Source organism: Malus sylvestris, chromosome 11, assembly GCF_916048215.2.
Source record: "Malus sylvestris chromosome 11, drMalSylv7.2, whole genome shotgun sequence".
Lineage (NCBI taxonomy): Eukaryota > Viridiplantae > Streptophyta > Magnoliopsida > Rosales > Rosaceae > Malus > Malus sylvestris.
Window position 1 is genome coordinate 12,549,426 of NC_062270.1, and position 7,047 is coordinate 12,556,472.

The 7,047-nt window shown below is 38.5% G+C and overlaps 1 long non-coding RNA gene across 1 annotated transcript; it reads left to right on the forward strand.

The window, feature by feature from the left end:
* The first annotated feature begins 2,595 nt into the window (after positions 1-2,595).
* Positions 2,596-4,372, forward strand: LOC126588577 (uncharacterized). Its single transcript, XR_007611525.1, has 2 exons — positions 2,596-3,374; positions 3,990-4,372. It is a non-coding gene; the product is annotated as an uncharacterized LOC126588577 (long non-coding RNA).
* The last annotated feature ends 2,675 nt before the right edge of the window (positions 4,373-7,047 follow it).

Sequence of the window (7,047 nt, forward strand, 5' to 3'; positions counted from 1 at the left end):
ATTTACAGAGCTCCAGCTTCAAAAACTTCATTTACAGAGCTCCAACTTCGAGAGCTCAATCTTCAAAAGCTTCATTTACAGAGCTTCAGCTTCAAAAGCTTCATTTACACAAGGTCCAACTTCGAGAGCTCCAGCTTCAAAAGCTTCATTTACAAAAGCTTCAACTTCAAAAGCTTCACTTGCAAAGCTTCACCTACAAAGCTTCAGTGCAGGGTATATAAATACCGACTCCGAATAACCGCCACTTCGGCTCATACATGGATTCAATTTGAAGTCTCCAGCCAACAGACTCTATTGACCAAAGACTTGGGGGACTACATTATGTACCATATATTGGGCCTCAACTGGGCCTCATGAAAAATACTTGGGGAGACTTAGCCTATTATTTATGTACTGAGGAGTGAGCCCTTATTTTATAAAAGGGACTTCCTCACCTTCATTAGAGAGCATCGCCGCCAACTGAGCAACCGCCTCACCACGAGCATCACTCCTAACCCATTATTTATGTACTAAGGAGCGAGCCCTTATTTTATAAAAGGGACTCCCTCACCTTCATTAGAGAGCATCTCGCCAGCTAAGCAACCGCCTCGCCGCGAGTATCACTCTTAACCCATCACTTATGTATTGAGGAGCGAGCCTTTATTCTATAAAAGGGACTCTCTCACCATCATTAGAGAGCATCGCCGCCTGCTGAGCAACCGCCTCGCCGCGAGCATCGCTCTTAACCCATCACTTATGTATTGAGGAGCGAACCCTTATTCTATAAAAGGGACTCCCTCACCATTATTAAAGAACATCGCCGCCTGCTGAGCAACCGCCTCGCCGCTAGCATCGACTCTAGCCCATAATTTTTTGTATAGCCCTTATTCTATAAAAGGGACTCCATCACCTTCAACGCCACAAGCAGAGCCAACCAAGGCAACATAAGCCACAAGCAGAGCAGCCTCGCAACATGTGCTACTTCTAGTTGAGCATCATTTCAGATTGAGCACCGCCTCTTATCGAGTATCAGTCCTAGACAACATCTAGTTACTTCGGCCCACACATGGACTGAATTTCAAGTCTCCAGCCAAAAGATTCTTTTGACTGAAGACTTGGGGGATTACTGTTTGTACCATACTTAGGGCCTCCGTATTTAGACCTCGTATAAATACTCGGGAGACTAAAATATAATTATGTAATAAATGGAGGGGCAAATATGTAAAAAGGGGATGAGCCCTTATTCTATAAAAGGGCCTCCTCACCCTCACAAACCTCAAGCCCTCTCACCCTCACAAAGCTCATCTCTCTCAAGCTCTCATGCTCACAAACAGATAGCCCTCTCAAACTCTCTCTTTCTATGGGGGGGACTCCTCCTCACCCTTGTAATCCATACATACAGTTAGAGAAATACAATCAGTGTGGACGTAGCCCAAACATTGGGGTGAACCACGATACATCTTGTGTTATTTACTCCCACATCAGTATCTTCGAGTCCTCTCGGTGTAGGACTTATCTCTTTGTTCATTCAATTTTATATTATTCCTTTTTAGTGTCTCAGATTAGTTGTATGCTCTGAACACATTCCACAATTGCATATTCATTATAATTAAGTTTACAAGTTTTATTTATGTTAGTTATTTCTTTCTAGTTCTCATGCATCCTAATATGGCTTCATCACCTTCAGGTGTCGGCCAGCACATGCCTACCCTGGTGTTTAGTGAATATTAGGGTTGGGCGTGTCAACGTGGCTTAATCGTAACCGTTGAAATATAAGGGGAGGGAAAGGGAGAGAAATTAAGGGAGCAGCGAATCATACTCCCTTATAAGTATCTTATATTTATTAAAAAGTAAATCAAGTACAGTGTTGGCCTATAGATTTAAAGTAACATAACATTAGAAACACCAAATCCTTTTTTGGCTTTAATTTGATAGACATATTGGTTGCGGTCTTTAGTGCTAGTTTGGCATTGTTGTGCTTTTTAAAAAAAATTGCTTACATAAAATTGTTGTGAATATATTAAATGATCAAAAAATTCAATGAATGAGCACTCTTCACTAAGCTTTGAAAAAAAACACATTTCTTAGAAGCATGGTAAACTCTTTTACAGATAAGCTGAGGGCTTCATCGAGTTTCAGCCACCACAAACTTTGCTATTTCAGCGAGTTCTAGTAGCCACTAACAGAAACGAGAGCAGAGCTCACTAGCGCGAACGCGGACCGAGGACGACTTTGTTTCAAATTCAGTTTTTTCCAATGAAATTTTCCCGTTCACGACTAAGGTAAACCTCGAAACTAACCCAAATTTTAGATTGTTGTTTTGTGTAAGATTCTGGTCTTGGATGTGAAAAACGAGTATAATTTGGTGCAGTTTCAGCAAGGGACACGTGATTTTCAGGCCGTTTTCAGGTCGCCTCCGGCAATCTTTTTGCCAGACTTTATGTTTCTATTCCTTACTTCACAAACTTCGATTTGATAGATTGCTTGCTAATTTTGGTTGAGATTTAAGCTCGAATTGAGCTCTGGAAAGTTTTCTAGAAAACTAGCACTTTCAGCCTCGTTAGGGAAGGTCGGTACTGTTGAATGAAGTGTCATGTCAGCATCGTTGTTAGACTGATTTGTTAGAAGTCGGTTATATAGTTAGATTAGTAGTGTAGCTGCTAAGTCTTGATAGAGTATATATATAACAGTCTTAGCTATGTAATTGTAATGATTTAGAATCATCAATACAAAAGATTTCATTTCCCTCTCTTGCTTTTCTCTTCTCTGTAAAACTTCATTTCTTGGCTTTACAATTGTTCATCTTTGCTTCTTCTCCAATGTAGTTAACATGGTATCAGAGCCACCAGGCTTATGCCATTGATTCTGGTGGTTCCGTTTTTCATTAGATTTTGTCATTTTCATCGTTTTTTAATTCATTAGGTTTTCTCTTCAAATTTTCTTGAAATTTCTGTCAAGTTCTTTGGTGCTTCCGCTCTCTAACAGATGAGCAATGCGACGAGAAGGTCCTGCTCCAACGAGATCACTCGCGCTCTGCTCCAATCCATTGTTCAATTCAAGCTCGTCCACGACATGCAGTCCAATATCAAGAAGATCGTCTCTGGGTTGTCATGCCGCTGCAATCTATCACTGCATTGGTGCACTTATAGCCTTATACTGCTTTTGGTCATCAATTTATGAAGCGTTCTTTTGAAGATCCTTAGTGCCACTAGCATGTTCCAGTCGGCTCTGTTTCTTGAAGGGGTCCATATTCTCGGGAAGTAGAAATTGCCACCCAGAAAACGGTTTCGATCTTCGGGGCTTGTTTTTCCATTGTGCTTGTATCTGCTCATTGGTGATTTGCTAAGTTTTTCCCGATAGGGTTTTCCGATATAAAAAAAAAACTCAAGTTTCAGGTTTTGTTCTTGGCTCTATACTCCATCTGTTTGCTTAAATGTTACAGTGAAAATTTATTTCTCCGATGGGGTTTTCATATATGTCGGTTTCTCTGTTAAGGCCAATAGCCATTTTCTAAGAGTTTGTTGAAGGAATACAAAGGCCGATAGCCATTCCCTTCTGTTGTTTGATTTGTGCACTTGAAGGCCGATTGCCAAGAGTGTGTTGAATACAAATTGTTTCCTCCATAAGGCCGATAGCCGGAGTGAAAAGTTCTTGTTCAGATATTGTGTGTTACTCCTTAAAGGCCGATAGCCGGAGTAACGTTGTTGAAATGTTTTGTTTATTGTTAGTGTGTGCAACTCCATTAAGGTCGATTGCCGGAGTGCAGTTCTTGTTCCCTTTCTTCATTAAAGGCCGATTGCCGAAGAGGGATGTGTTTCTTGATTTCTGTGGTTGTAAAGCTTGTTGACTATGCAATATTGGAAACCTTATCGCAAAGAAAACAGTAGCTACAGCGGTGTAGAAATAAGTTTGAGGGGCTGAAATTCTTTGGGAAGTTGATTGATAAGTATGAAATTGCATTGATGAGTATGAAATTGCACTGCTATTGAGTAATTTTTCAATGTTTGCAGCCATGGAGGATTAATTGATGATGGGAGCAGAGGATTCATTGATAATGCAGATGCATGATGACACCTTTAAACACCAAGAACAGCGGATTAATTGATGGTGGGAGCGGGGTTAGGAGTACATGCACAAGAAGGATTTCATTGTTCTGCATTTCTCAAGCATTGTTACAATCTAAAGCTTAGAAATCCCAGCTTAGATTGAGGGGGGATGTTCAATGAAGTGCCATGTCAGCATGGTTGTTAGACTAATTTGTTAGAAGTCGGTTATATATTTAGATTAGTAGCGTAGCTGCTAAGTCTTGATAGAGTATATATATAACAGTCTTAGCTATGTAATTGTAATGATTCAGAATCATCAATACAAAAGATTTCATTTCTCTCTCTTGCTTTTCTCTTCTCTGTAAAACTTCATTTCTTTGCTTTACAATTGTTCATCTTTGCTTCTTCTCCAATGTAGTTAACAGGTACAAGCCGTACTCATGGCGCGTTGGGCTACGTGCAGAGCCGCAATGGTCAATGTGTGAAAACACGCACCTTCTACTAGAAGTACTCTGCTTTGCCTCGGGCCACAGTAGTGACCAAGCAGAGTATGCCCAACTTTTCAACAACTCGACTAGACGGGTGGCGGCGCGTGAGTGCCATATGTGGCAGCGCATAGAGCAACCTGAGGTCCTTCCTTAGGTTTCTCGAGTGTCGAATTCGAAACCGCCATCTGTTTGTCAAATTCAACCATTTTAATGTAGTTTTTTTCAATAGTCGTATTTTGTACAAATATGTGAAGTACATTTATGCTTAGCATTTACATTGGTATTTTCGCATTTAGGTGAAACCAAGGGTCTAAAAGGCGCTAGACAGACTAGGTGAGTTTGAGAAAATTTATCATATATTATATAATTGATTTCAATTTACTATATAATACATGTAATAAATATTAAATAACATGTTATTTAAAAAAAAAAGAATATATGTATGTAGTGTTCTAAAAATCGGCCTAGGTGGCCACCTAGGCACTCGACGGCGGTCCACCGCTGCTATTAGGCCATGCCTAGACGGTCGTCTGGGAGGGCTAGGTGGCTTCGGCAACCTCTGGGTGGTTCTGTAACTTCAAAAAGTATCCCTGCAAAGGTTGTGAATCTTTGGCGTCTTGCTGCAATTTCATCGTGTTGCTACGCCTTGTCCCCTTTATGCGTGCGTAGAAGAAGAGTCGGCATTAAAGATTTGATGAGAGAGAAAGCTCTGTAAATCTGCAATTGTAGAGAAGAAGAAGTGCGACGACGCTCTGTTGGCTAGGGTTAGAGTTAGGGATTTTAATGTTAGTTGATAGTTCCTTTAGAATTAGGGAATAAGTTATTTATTTATTTTATTTTATTTAATGTGAAATCAAAGGCCTAATACTTTTTTAAAGAAAACTAAAAAGTAAAGCCCAACAATGAGTAAAACATATTAGGCTTAGAAAAAAATTTACAAAACCAAGAGTCCCTTAACTTTTGCGCACAAGTCATATTTTATGTAAATATATATATATTTACTTAAATAATTTATGTGTTATTTTATTTTGTAATTTATGTATCTCAGTACAATTATGTATTTTTTTAAGTATAAATAGATACTTATTTATACGATTTTACGTAAATCCGCCTAATCCACCTAGGCCCCACCTAGCTGCCTAGGCACTAGACCCTAGTCCGCCGCCCGACTAGGGCCTAGTATTTTTTACAACATTGTCTTATTTGTAAGCATAAACTTGTAGCATGACATCATTGCATCCTATCTACTTATTATTACTTGATATGCATGGTGTTTATCAAATTACGGTACTAGTCTAAGCAAGGACCAACTTCACATGTATGTTCACATTGCACCATTCACATCCGCTTTGGAACTAGAGTTATGTGGCAAAGCTCTTGTGACTATAAGGATTTTTGAAAAAAGCTGACATAAATGAGGTTTCTTCTTATGGTATAAGCCTATACTTTTACTACACATTATTGTGCCCTAACATCACTTGTGTGATAAGGGTTTAACCCCACTCACATATGCATTCTAGTATTAGTTACTTTAAATTTTAAATTAGTAGCATTTTCGACATCACCATGACTTTATTGCCTTCGACATAAATCATGAAGATTTGCTCAAAAAACGTGAAAATTTAAAATGAAGCTTTAGTGAATGTCATATCAAACCATAATACATGTATTAATCAAGAATTAATGATTAAATATTATACAACTTGTCCATCTTTTGTGCATATTAGAGACACGAGTCATTATCCAACTAATCATATTTCTTTTGTTGACTCTTATCTCACTAATCTACAATTCAAATAATCTTCACTGATCCCAGAAGTATACTCACTTAACCTTAATGGACCATTTTTTTCTACTATTAGGAGCATTTTTGCCATTGGGTTTTTACAACCTAGCAAGGTTTTAATGAGACACCTATCTCGGGTTGGTCATACCCTTATGAGCATTTTACTTGTGTCCCGAAGACCTTTAGTTTTGATTAAATGCAAACTTCTCACATTTCTCCTTAGAACATGGGGGTTTCTCCCATAATGGGTTTTAAGATTTTACTAGAGCGAGGTTTTGTGAATTTTACCTTTTTATGCATTATTCCGTTGATCTAAGACTTGCATTTGCACATTGTGCCGATGACTTCATCAATTGAACTTACTTCATCACTGAAGACCTGATGCGCCATTTACTTGAGTATTTACACACTCAAGGGGGTGTTGCAGTCCTAATTAGGTTAGGATGTAATTGTAAATTCTAGTAAATCCTTATTGGATTCTACCATATCTTTTACATAGTATCCTATTTAAATTGTAATGTCTATTGGTAATGAATTTACCTTCTTACTTTTATAAATAAAGGCATAATAGGGTAAGAAATCACACCTCACACCTCATAAATCACAACCCCTTTCTCTCCATCTCTCTATAGTTCTCCAGTTAAATAGGTCTGCAACAGAATTTAATATATAAAATATTATAGCGGCTGACTATAACATTTATATGTATTTAACACAATCATTATATGACAGTCGGGTATAATTAATG